The following is an 11,580-nucleotide window of genomic DNA, read 5'->3' as shown; positions in this document are numbered from 1 at the left end:
GTCTACAAAACCAGGATCTCTGTCTCGGGCAGGGAATTTGCTTTGATTCACTTGCCATCACTGAAGCTGCTGCCACACTTCTTCCACAGAAGGGGGGATTTCAGCTCTGTCTGAATCCTGGCACCCGCTGCATTGTCTCAGCTGATAGACGTGCTGGACCTTAAGATGCCCAGGATGCCTTCGTTCATTTGTCAGTTTGGGGCCAATTCTGGCAGCCCAGCAGTTTGGGCTTCCACCAAAACCCCTCTTGCTCAACAGGCGCGAGGCTTTAGGGGCCTGACCCACCATTTTAGTGGCGTTTCCCCATCTTGAGCAGGGTACTGCATGGCAGAGGAACCTATCCTGGCTTACCAGATCAAATTTTGGACTGCAAAACCCGTCTCCACCCATGAAGCAGGACAAACCAAACGGCCTTTCATCTTCCTAAAACCCTGCGCAACCTGCCGGCACGCAACGCTACTGCGAGCGAACCCTTGCTGTTAACACTAAGCATGTCCAAATATTATTTCATCCCTGTACCGCAGCCCAGCCGGCACGGGAGCCAACAGAAACGTGGCTGTAGGACAGCCACAGCGGCCCGGGGAGGGCGGGGGGCTGTGGGGACGGAGCAGCCCTCATCCTACAAACGGCACGGTTGTGTCCCAAAGGGTCTGCGCTCTGCGTGTACGACTTGGCCCTGCTTCGTCTCCTGCAAGCGCCGACGTGTTGAAGGGCCACAACGCACCGCATGTGAAGGGACAAACGGGAAACAAATGCTGATCCCTGAGCCTTCCCCCCCAAAAAAAAGCTCCAGCTCCAACACTCCAGGCCCTCTTGGGTCTCGCGGCCTTTTAATTTGTCTCCTCGCTCGCAAACCGAGTTGATTTCTGTCAGGGAAGATAAATGTTGTCTACAAAGCTAAGATAAGAAGGATGAGATCTGTCTGTTTCCGAGGGCTTTGCGGAGGTTTGGGGGGATGCGGATGGGAAGCCGGGACTAGATTTGCCAAGAGCACGGGGGCTGAACAAGTACACATGAGAGGGGAACCGTGGTGGCTGGGTGGCTGAAAGCCCTTCGTTACCGGGTCGTTTGCGTATTTCCACCCTGGTTCGACTGCAGCCAAGTGGTGTTTCTGGGAGATTGGTTATGCACAGGCTGTGCCTACGTATTCTGGTGATACAAGTCTTGGAAACGCAAGGACAGAGCCTGCGAGGGTCTTTCCCTGGCTGATGGGGAGCGGAGCCTGCTGGCCTCCAGCCACGTCACGCAGGGCTGGCATCCACCTCGCCAAACCCCACCAAAACTGTCCAGGCTACCGCACACCTTTTCCAAAAGCCTCAGCAAAGAGGTCAAGGTATGGCCAAGCAATGAGCCTGACGTGAGCATTTACCCGGAGTGGGTTTTTCCCCAAGAACAGGATTTAGGGTAGGGAGGTGCAGACGGACATACACAGAGCCAACGCTGGGATTGTGCTGCAAGAAGACTCTTAGGGAGCCCTGCTTGGTGATTGTAGGTAGTGGGAAACATGAGATTTCCTGAAAAATGTTGTTTGAAGTCTGTTCTTCTATGCATTATGCAGGAATTTGGCTGCAGGGAGTCTTAGCTCTTTCACATATTTTGTATCAAAATCCCGTTATAGACCAAATAATTGCTTTTCTGTGGCGAAGAGACTGCAAACATGCAGTCACACTGACCCATGCGCAGCGAGACAGATTGCTCCAACCTGTTCCTGCTGCTGAAAGGAAGTGAAAAGACAAGTCCGAAGCTTTTCTGTTAAATCCTTAGGCCTCACCATTTTTCAGGGATGGCGAGACTGCAGGGAAAAGGAGACGGCTCTTAGCTCGCTGCCTGGCACCTGGCTCCATCCACCCAGGAGTGTCACCGAGGTGTTCGGCCATCGAGTCCGTGGCCTTGCAGTCACCTGCGGAGGTACCGAAGGGAAAGACTCGCAAAACATTCCTGCAGTTGCTGAACTCTCAGCCTCTGGGGGAGCTTTCCATGTGCAGCGAGGCTGTTTGCTCTGTGCTTGAAAGCAGACCTCACAGCAACAGGGGTTACACGCGCCCCTTGGAGCCAGCTGGGGCTGATTTTCCCATCCCGCCCCAGACAGGCTGATAACCAGCTCTTTGGGGGCTCGGCAAGCGTGTTATCATCGCAGCCACCAGCGCTGGAGGGAGGGATGTTCAGGCTGCTGGAGGGAGCGAGCAGAAGGGCAAAGGACCCTCTTGTCCTCCGTGTGGGGATTCGTTACGTGTCTTCATTAGGGATGTGCTCGCCTGGGTGCTGCAGCCTGGGGACTGCCACGTGCCCTGTGCAGACACCGCGAGCTGCAGACGCTGCCCTCCCTGCTGTGACCCCCGTGCCGAAAGGAGAGAGGGCAGAGGAAATGAGCTGCAGGGAGCCGGGCCGACAAGGGGGTGGAAGATAACTGCGCTGCTTCCAATTCAACGTCACGTTAAACGGAAGGAGAAGCGTTCCCCTCCCGGCAGCAGCACGGCCCAGCGGGGACCCAGATGTCTCCGGGAGCGGGATCCCAGAGCAGCTCTGCCTCTCTGAGGGGCTGTGCGCCCCCGGCACGCCGATGGCAGGCTGCAGCAGGCCGGTCCTGCCCGGGTCTTGCAGCCTCCACCCTGCCACAGCCACTGCAAGACTTTGTGAGTGGCAGCGTGACATCCATTTTATCCTCTGCCCGTTTCCACGGGGGCACCTGCCCAACCCTGCGGTTAAGCGCGTAACCTGAGATGTGGAAGAGGAAAATCCCTCCAAGGCCAGCCCGCGGCGTGCCAGGTCCGGTCTGCAGAATTAAATCTGTCTCTGCTGCCGCAGACAGCTTGCAGTTTTTCAAATCAGAGCCCTGGCTATGAGGATTTTGAATGTGCACCTGGAAAAACCGCAGGAGCATTATCTGGGACCGAAAGAAGCCATTGTGTCTCGCAATCTGGCAATTACTTTTTCCACCCTTCAAATCTATCACGCTCACTGGGTGATTGCAGGCGACCGCGGCGGTGCGGGCTGACAAGTCACCGCCTGTCAGCCGGGCTGGAGACCACTCGCCTGCTGCCGCACGGTGTTTCTTTCCACTTCCAGCAGCTCAAGAGGACGTGTCCAGCCTGTTACCGCAGCTCAGCTGAGGGATGAGAACTGATGAAATCATAGTCCCAGGACTCCAGTAATCCGCGCATCCCCCGAGAGAGATCTCCGAAACCGCTGGACAGAACTGCCACTCGTTGGAGACGAAGGGCTTTAGACTCCATAAGGACTCAATTTTTAATTTTGCAAGCAGTACAGTATTTATCCCCTTGACCACTATTGTAATTACCGAGGCCTGATGCAGGGAGCCAGGTTCAGTTTTGCTTGAACTGTCAGCGCTCTTGGAAAGCCGGGGCTCTGCGCGCGCCTCTATCTGCTGCCCTTCCTCGCGCGCTCACATGTGCTCAGCAGATCCGCAGCCTCACCCGCACCAAGTGCAGCGTGACCTCAGTTAAGAAAACACTTGCTGTAATCGCCTCCAGATCTGCCGCTGTCTTTGATCAGCTTAAATATCGGTTTATCTTATGATATAAATATGTAAAACATCCATTTGTTTTCGTGCAGGATGCAAATAAATCATTGCGTAAGTGTATACACGAGCGAGGCAGTGGGGAGAGCAGTGATAGGTTCATAACTCATAAGTCTCCACCTCTTTGAAGGTCATTACTTCACCAACATGCCGTTTCTCGCTCCACGAACCCCTATTTTGCATTATTCAAATGGTCTGGGTCATCCACGGAGGGCTGTGCCGTGCCGTAGGAGCGGTGGCGACTGGCGTGGGTGCAGCACCCGTGGGTGCAGCGCGCGGCTCTCCCCGGCGCAGGTGCAAAAAGCCTCAACTCCTCCCAGAGCCGTGCTCGGGAACTTGGCAGACCTGGTGTCACCTCCCTGCCACAGCCCCCCCGGACTGATCCGCAGCCCCGTTCAGCTCGTTGCCACCCCTTCTCTCCTTTGCTTGTGTCCGTGTCTATGCATCAGGAATAACGAGGTTGGCTTGCTCCTTCCTTTCAGGCTTTGTGTCACACGAGGTTGATGTCAGCTGGACTTCTCCTGCTGGATCAGACCCTGTTCTGCCTGATTTGTTGAAGTTTTTTTTTGATGGGAAATAAGAATTTGGGTTTTCTCCTTCCGTAGACTACTACGAATCATAAGCACATGCCATAGTTAACGTGTTGGAGAACGGAAACACCTGCCGAGAGATTCAGTTAGGAAAAAAATGCCCACAATAATAGATGGTTGGGAGCCATAAAACATGCAAATGACATTTCTTCTGCATCTGGTGAAGAATTAGGGTACCAGTAAGATCTCCAAAGATGTATAAGCATTTTCCCAGGAGAGAAGGGATGTTGTGTAGTTCTGTCTTAATTCCTGCTTGTGCCCTTGTACTCCACCTTCCTTAAGGGCTTAAATTATTCCTCCTTGTTACAGGATTTTCTGTTCCGTATCCTAAATGCTCTTCTGCGGACAGATCCCACCCAGGAGGTGGCTGCCTCCTGGGGCAAAGCAGTGCCTGTGTTCCCATCTTTGTAAGTAATAAACCAATTTCAGTGACGAACATCAATATATAATCATATTAATCGATATTTTACTGCTGTCACTCCTGCTCACAGATGTCCTGTAAAAGAGAGCACAGGGAGCAAGCCGCAGATAAGATATGGTGCGCAGAATAGTGCAGCATGATTAATGAACCCTTGGTCCTGGTGAGCGAGATAAAACATCTTGTGCTACTGCCCCATGCTAACAGCACTTATATCACATTTTAAATATTTTTTTTCTTATTTCAGAGGTATTGCACTATCTGTCTTTGTTCAAGGGCAGATGAGAGAGGGGTGATGCAGACACCGAAATTTGAAATCTTCCCCGGCTTAATTTTATTCCAAGATCGCAGAGATCCTTTCTTTGCTGCTTGTTTGTTTGTTCCGCTTTCTCACCTTTGCAAACTCCAGAGCTGGAAGAAATCCACATCAATTACTGGCCCCCCTCCACCCCACCAAGCCTCCTGCATCTCAAGCACGCCCCTTATCTGCTTGCTGCCACTGCTGACGGCCACGGGCAGCACCGCTCCGTCGTGCCACCGGGAGGGAAGGGTGGACCCGTGCAGGAATTTTATAATGCCGAAATGTGGATTTCAGCTGAAAAGTGGCAGGGAACGGGGCAGAGTACCCAGGGCATCTGTGGGGCTTGCCCAGGCCGTTTAAACCGGTGATGGGGTGGAAGGCTGGGGCAAGGTGCTGGGCTGTAGATGTGGCAGAGCTTTGGTGCAGGCTGAGCCTCATGAAATTCCCCTGGGCGGGGAACTGAAAATGGCTTTTCTCCTCCTTTTCCATCTCTGTTTTCTCTTCTTGTTCTTTCCTTTCATTTTTTTCTGCAGCTCATTCAAGGGAAACCCTTGCAAGACCCCTCAGGCAGGTGCTGGGACTGCTTCTTGCGGGACAAGAAATCCCCAGGAGAAGGGAATTTTGCCTGTTTTCCCCCAGAAAAAAAAAAAAAAAAAAAGGACTCTGAAGCTTAGGGCACTGTTTAAAAGTTCTGAGAGCCCCAAAGTTGCTGACCGTGGGAGCTGAGAACTGCCTGGGCTTTGGTGGGGGTCCCTGCAGCTGCAGAGGTGAGGACGGGCAGGACAGGGATTTTGGGAACTAGCGGGCAGCATCCTCTCCTGGGCTCCCCATCTCCTGCAGCCAAATGAGTGCAGCTCTCCGGGAGCTGCTTTCCCAACCTCTGTTGTTCAGAGGCTTGTATTTATTTAGAAATGTGGCTTATTCTGGTGCTGCCTGCGGAACGTGCCTCTGCTGCGCGAGCCCTGGGAGGGGATGTGCTGAGCAGCCTCGCCACGCACCAGCTCCCCGTGCGGGGGACCTGGAGCAGCCCCATTTCCACTGCCAGTTGCAAAAGCGTGGTGTAAGAAAAATCCGATGACCCCAGCATTAAGTTCCCCCCTCAAAGACCGGCTTGCGCCATGTCCAAAATTAAATGAAACACAGCGCTGCAGTGGCACTGTCTGACCTTTCCCATTTGCCGGGTATTGAGTTTTATTTGAATTTCAACCTTTCCCCCGCCGCTTCTTGGCTCTCCTTTTGGCAGGCTGACAGACGTTTGCTCCGCACACGAATCCACCCCACCTCAGGTGCTAGCTGCTGCTGCTGTTGCACTGAGCGCGAGCCTACGAGCGACGCTGCTTGCGTTGCACATCTGGTGCCGACAGCGCTGCAGATGGGTGCCTTGCGGAGGGCAGCACCCCGCACACACGCCGCGGAGTGTGGTCCCACGAGCTGCAGAAATGACAGCTCCTAGTGCTCTCATTTCCTTCTGCTCAGCCTCGTGTGAGCTCGCGCCTCTTGGACCAGCTGCTTGCTCGGTCCGGATAGTTCCTCGGCGGCTGAGCCTGCAGCACGTCCTTTTCCTCTTCGCGGAGCCGGCACGCTTTGGAAATTGCTCGGAGCTCACGATGAGGAAGAGGCAGCGTGTTGAAAATGAGCGTTTGCTCTTCTTGTTGATGGGCGAGATGCAAGGGAGCAGCCACAAAGCTCAGGCGTGCTCCCTTCCGTCCCTCCTGGCCACTTCGGGGGGCTTTGGATGCTGCAAACTCCCTGCTATTTGCTTGGGAGAGATTGAATTCGTCTTGTCAAGCAATTAGCGCAGATGTGTGGCACTCTCCCTGCAAGATAAAGCTGCTCAGCTCCCAGAAACACGAGCGTTGTGATATATTTCGTGTGTCTGAAGCATTTTCTGCAAATGATACTGTGCTGCAGAGCACGTTGTATTTTTTAACTCTGCCCACTGATTTTCCTAATAGACAATCAGACCTAGCTGGTTGACTGCAGATGGCGTTTCCATCGGTTTTGCCAGATTTTACAAAACCGAATCGGCTTCCAAGCATGTGATGAGCGTAGCTCCTTCTCGGTAAGGTTAAGACTGAAACCGGGACAATTTATGGCAACATTTCCTGCTGGGGAGAGCGGTGCTACTTTTACACACATTCGATACCTCTTGGACTTCAGGCAGGTTACTCCCAGTTTATTCCATGCTATGCGAGGTCAGAGTTGGGCCCCTAAATCAAGATAAATATCTTTTAAAAACCATTTACTGCCTCTGCTTTGATGAGAGGAATGTAATGGCTAAAAATAAACCTAAAGCAGAAAAAATCAGACTATTTTTGGAGAGGTGGGAAGGACGTGACAAAGCCAAGGACAAAGTCGTTGTCTGCCATTAAAGGAAAGCAAGGTGCAGAGAAAACGATGGCGGGGCAGACAAGTGGTGATGGGAAGCCCAAGTGAAAAGGAGGAATTTGCAGTTCCTAGTGGTTCGTGAAGTAGGTGCGTTTGCAGATTCCCGGTGTTTCTGGCTGAAAATTGCCCATTGCTGATCACTGCCAAGGGCCGCACTTCTAATGATCCCCAGTGTGCCGTGCCTGGGGACCTGCCTGGCACGTGCACGGCTGATTTTGGAAGCATCCGTCCTTCCAGCCGTCACCTCGCTTCAGGGGGACTGAGCAGCATCCTGCAGGCTCCTGGCCCCAGCAGCTCTCCTGTTATCACTTTCCATCAAGCGGATGGCAGTTCCTTATTTTAGGTGGCTTTTAATTGGAATTTAATTGGAACGCACTGATTTAGAGCTGGCGTGGCTCACGTGCAAATCTGGGCAGGGAAAATATTCTCAGCTAGCGCCTGCCAGGCTGGCCGGGGTCCCCCGTTAGTGGATGGATGGCTTGGAGTGCAGCTGGGGAACACAAAGTGGTCTCACAACCCTCCCTTCCTGCTGTCTGTCCCCTCTTATTTATTTATTTATTTATTTATGCTATATGGCATTTCGCACACTTTGTGCAACATTTCTGCTTTATGTTTGCTCTGAGACCTTGCACCACGCCCGCAACCTCAGCGGGGTCCCTTCATTTGCAGCTCAGCTGCATCGCTGCCGTCGTGCTCTGGGCCACCCCACCTGTCCCCGTTCAGTGTCCTCTCTCCCATGGAATTTATATCTGTATTTAGAGATTGTTTCAGCACTTATGAAGCAGCAGCCTGCATCGGGAGCGGTTTGGGATTGCAAGCTGTGGCTATTGACATTGCAGAAACGCTGCCTACGTGGGCAGAAGTAGAATGGAGAAGAAAATCCTCTCCAACAGTTAACATACAGGGCCGAGTGTTGGTTTATCCTCATAAAAGCACAATTTTAAAAAAACACACGGAAGAAAAGTGTAGCCCCAAAGATCCCCCCCCTGCATGGGAGATGTAATGGATGGCATTAAGTTAAACCTAGTAATTCATGGCATTGTAGGCAGAAACAGTCACTGTGTTACAAACACTCCTACGGGAATGTAAAACTGGCCTCTTTTTCACAAGAAAGGTGGCTGGGCACCCCGCTTGCTATCTCTGAGCAGAGAAAAGGAGGACAAAAAAGCCGTGCTAATTCCTAAAACTGTCATTTTAAGGCACCGAAAGGGTGAGAAATGCAGATTCTGCCAACCTGCAGTAGTCTGTGCCCCCAGATCCCCCGAGTGGTTTTGAAAATCTGCTCTCCACCACGGCTGAGCCTGGAATGATTGGGAAATTCAATTAATGCTTGCACAGATAGCTCTTCCTAAGTATTTACGCTGCACACCTATCTCGGTGGTATGTAAACATGCCGCGGGGTTTAGCAGCGTGCTTACAGCTGACCTGCCAAGGGCAGGCATCCCGTTTGCTGTTTTCCCCTAGGTCAAGTCCAGGCAGCTGAATCTGAGCCCATTTTCTGCAAGATTTCATTAGAAAGCAGGGGTGTGGAACCTGCAGAACCAGGCAGGTGGGGGACAAAACTTCAGGAGGGGAACCTGTGGAAGCATGACCCGAAATGATTTTCAAAAGACATGTTTCTAAATTTACTGCTGGGCAGTGCTTTGTGCTGAGAAATAATTTTTATTATGGCTGATTTATAACCCCATGAAATGGGCTTCGGTCTCGGAAAAAAATGCATACGCTGCAAATACCAGAGGTGTGCTATCCAGTTTCCATACAACCCTCCAGCAGTCATATAGAGCATATTTGTAGGGGTGTCACAGCTGGCTTTCTCTTGGCCGTATTTTGCTGGGGAGCGAGGAATCTTGGCAATTCTGAACCTTTCCTGCTTTTCCAGAAGCAGAATTGACACCGTTACTGTGCGGTGAAAGGTTTCTCCATAGGAACTACATCCCATAAGTCAGCCTGCAGATGCCAGGCTGGAGAAGAGCTGCCGGTCCCTGCCTGCCAGAAACTTTCCTGCGTGATTGCTTGGGGTCCTTCTGCAGTTTCCGCACGTCCACGAAATCGTCGGAGTCAGCAAGGCGTGCAAGGTTCGGGAAGAGCAGAGTGGAACAAAGGTTTCTTGCAAGGGGATTAGGCATTAAAGCCAAACGGGGCCACGCAGAGCCCTGCGGATGTGCCCGTGGGGAGGTGTTTGTATGGCCTGGCCCTGCTCCGGGTCACAGGAAAGCGCGTTTCAAAAGTAAGGCACCCAGCTACAGAGGATGTCTCTGTTGGCAAAGATTGGGATTCCAGTAAAGCATCCTGGTACTGGCGTGATTCAGGGACTTGATGAATTATCAGGGAGCGGGGAGCAGCAGGAGCGGGTCCTGGGTGGCAGCAAGGGGTGAGGGACCTGTGAGCGCAGCAAAGGGTCTGGTGGCATCAGGGGCCGCCTTTGGATAAGGAAGGAATGGACAAAAAGAAGGGGAGGAAGGAAAAAGGAGGCTCTGCAAGAAGGAAGCGTGGACAGAAGAGGATCAGGAGCACCCACGAGGCAGAGGGAGCCCGGTTGGAGCTTCAGGGACTCCTCCGAGCAGCATTCCTGCCTCCGGTGCTGCTCCCAAACTCTGTAGCTGCCTCCAGCCTGAGGTTTTCTGCACGGTTCTGTGAGAGGCTATTGGTGAGGGCACCTCCTGAATTTCAGGGAGGGAAGGGAGGCTCTGAGAAACTCAAAGGCTGCCCTTGGGAGAGAATTAAGGCCGGCGTGTTTGATAACTCCCATCCCATGCTGTCGTGGCCTGAGCTTCAGCCTCGCAGCCCTGCTTAGTGAGCAGCACTCTCCCGTTCACTCCTGAGGACACAGAAAACAGACAAAAAAAGCAGCAAAAAAGAAGAAGCCTGAGTGGAAGAAAGCAGAGGAGAAACGTGCCTATTCCCCACGTGGTAGCTTGGCAGAGAAGGACACGCTTCAGCTGCAGCATGCACTCACAGCTGCTGGTCAGAAGGGATTTTACAAGTGATGAGCAGCGAAATTGCTCGTTGAAGCAGAGCAGTTTGCACCGAGGTGCAGGTGGGCACGCGTGGTAACAGCTGCTGGAGGGGCCGCATCAGGCAGCTTTACAGCACACGGCCACGCTCCGCCTGTGGGATAAACCCAGGCAATTTCATGAGCTGCTGGGCTGGGAGGTGGGCAGTGGCGCTTGTCCGACAGCACCCGCCTGCTGCTGCTGGGAAATGCTTCAGATACAGCTCTTCACTCACTAATGATTTTATTTTTTTTAACTACTACAACAACAATTACCAAAAACTTGAGCTGGGTAAGGGGAGCTGGAGCCTGGCTTGGGGGAGCCCAGCTCCGTGGGGTGCAATAGGAAAAGTGTTGTGGGGTGGAGGGGCACTGGTGTGTGTCCGGCCTCGCTTTTAGCACAGGGCTGGACTCAGTGAGGAAGGGAAGGATTTAGCCCAGCCGCAGCCAGTAGCTCAGCACATTTCGTGTTCTGTATTGTGTGTTTGCTCACAGTATTGCTGGCCCACAACTGAAAAGCCAAGCGTAGGTCTGAGCTTCTTGCATCCTGGTCGTTGTTGGGGTCAATGTATGGATGCACAGCCCCCCGTGCGTGCTCTGGAAGGACTGGCGTAGCTCCTTGCAGCGTGTGATGAAGACCCCCACTCCTCTTAGCCAAGGCTTGCAGAGGCGTTTGCAAGAGCACCTTGCTCGTGCTGTGTGTGAGGGGCTGCAGGAGCTGCTCTGACGTCGCTTGGGCTCCCAGAGCAGATGTGCTGGAGGAGGACAACATCCACATTATGGGTAGGCAGGGAGCAGGGCTGAAAACCAGGTCCTGGCATGGCTCTAGGCAGAGGCACCCACAGGCATGAGAGCAGCTCTTGCCCTGGCACTGCCCTTGGTGTGCAGAGGTGGCCTGGAGCTCCCAGGTGGGCAAGCAGGGGCAGCTGAAAGAGATAAATGGGGTGGGAGAGCCCAGCCCAGCTTCCCCACCTGGCACCAGGCTGGGGACGAGTGGTGGCTGCCCGCCCCCCGGCTGGGTGGCTTTAATAGGGCAGAAGCTGCTGCAGCTGGGTCTTTATTTCTCATTTCATAGCTTGTGGTGGCTAGTGAGGGACTGGGAAGATGTGCAGTGAATTTCTCCCTCCTGAGAGGCTGTAAAGGTCTCTTCTGGTGCTCTGGATTTTGGGGTGCAAGGTGCTCTGCTCGGACTGGCGCTGACCTCGAGAAGTTTGCCATCTCTTCGGGGACCTGGCTGGAGTCCTCAGCGCCTTCCAGTGCTCTCCTTGGCTTCTGGAGCAGCAGCGTGAGCCCGGCAGGTCAGTGAGGTGTCTTTCTCCTCGGTGTCCCGAAACCGCCTCAATTTGATGCTAA

The 11,580-nt window shown here is 53.2% G+C and overlaps 1 protein-coding gene across 2 annotated transcripts in view; it reads left to right on the top strand.

Moving 5' to 3' along the window:
- Nucleotides 1–1,781: 1,781 nt before the first annotated feature.
- ZNF469 (zinc finger protein 469) overlaps nucleotides 1,782–11,580 on the top strand; it is a 201,070-nt gene continuing 191,271 nt past the window's right edge. For both annotated transcript variants that reach the window (XM_080552048.1, XM_080552051.1), the window contains exon 1: nucleotides 1,782–11,525. The gene's annotated coding sequence lies outside the window, so the exon portion shown is untranslated. The remainder of the gene's footprint in view (nucleotides 11,526–11,580) is intronic.

Source organism: Anser brachyrhynchus (genome assembly GCF_964034855.1).
Source record: "Anser brachyrhynchus genome assembly, chromosome: 12".
Taxonomy (NCBI): domain Eukaryota; kingdom Metazoa; phylum Chordata; class Aves; order Anseriformes; family Anatidae; genus Anser; species Anser brachyrhynchus.
This window is presented reverse-complemented; position numbering and strand designations above follow the sequence as displayed.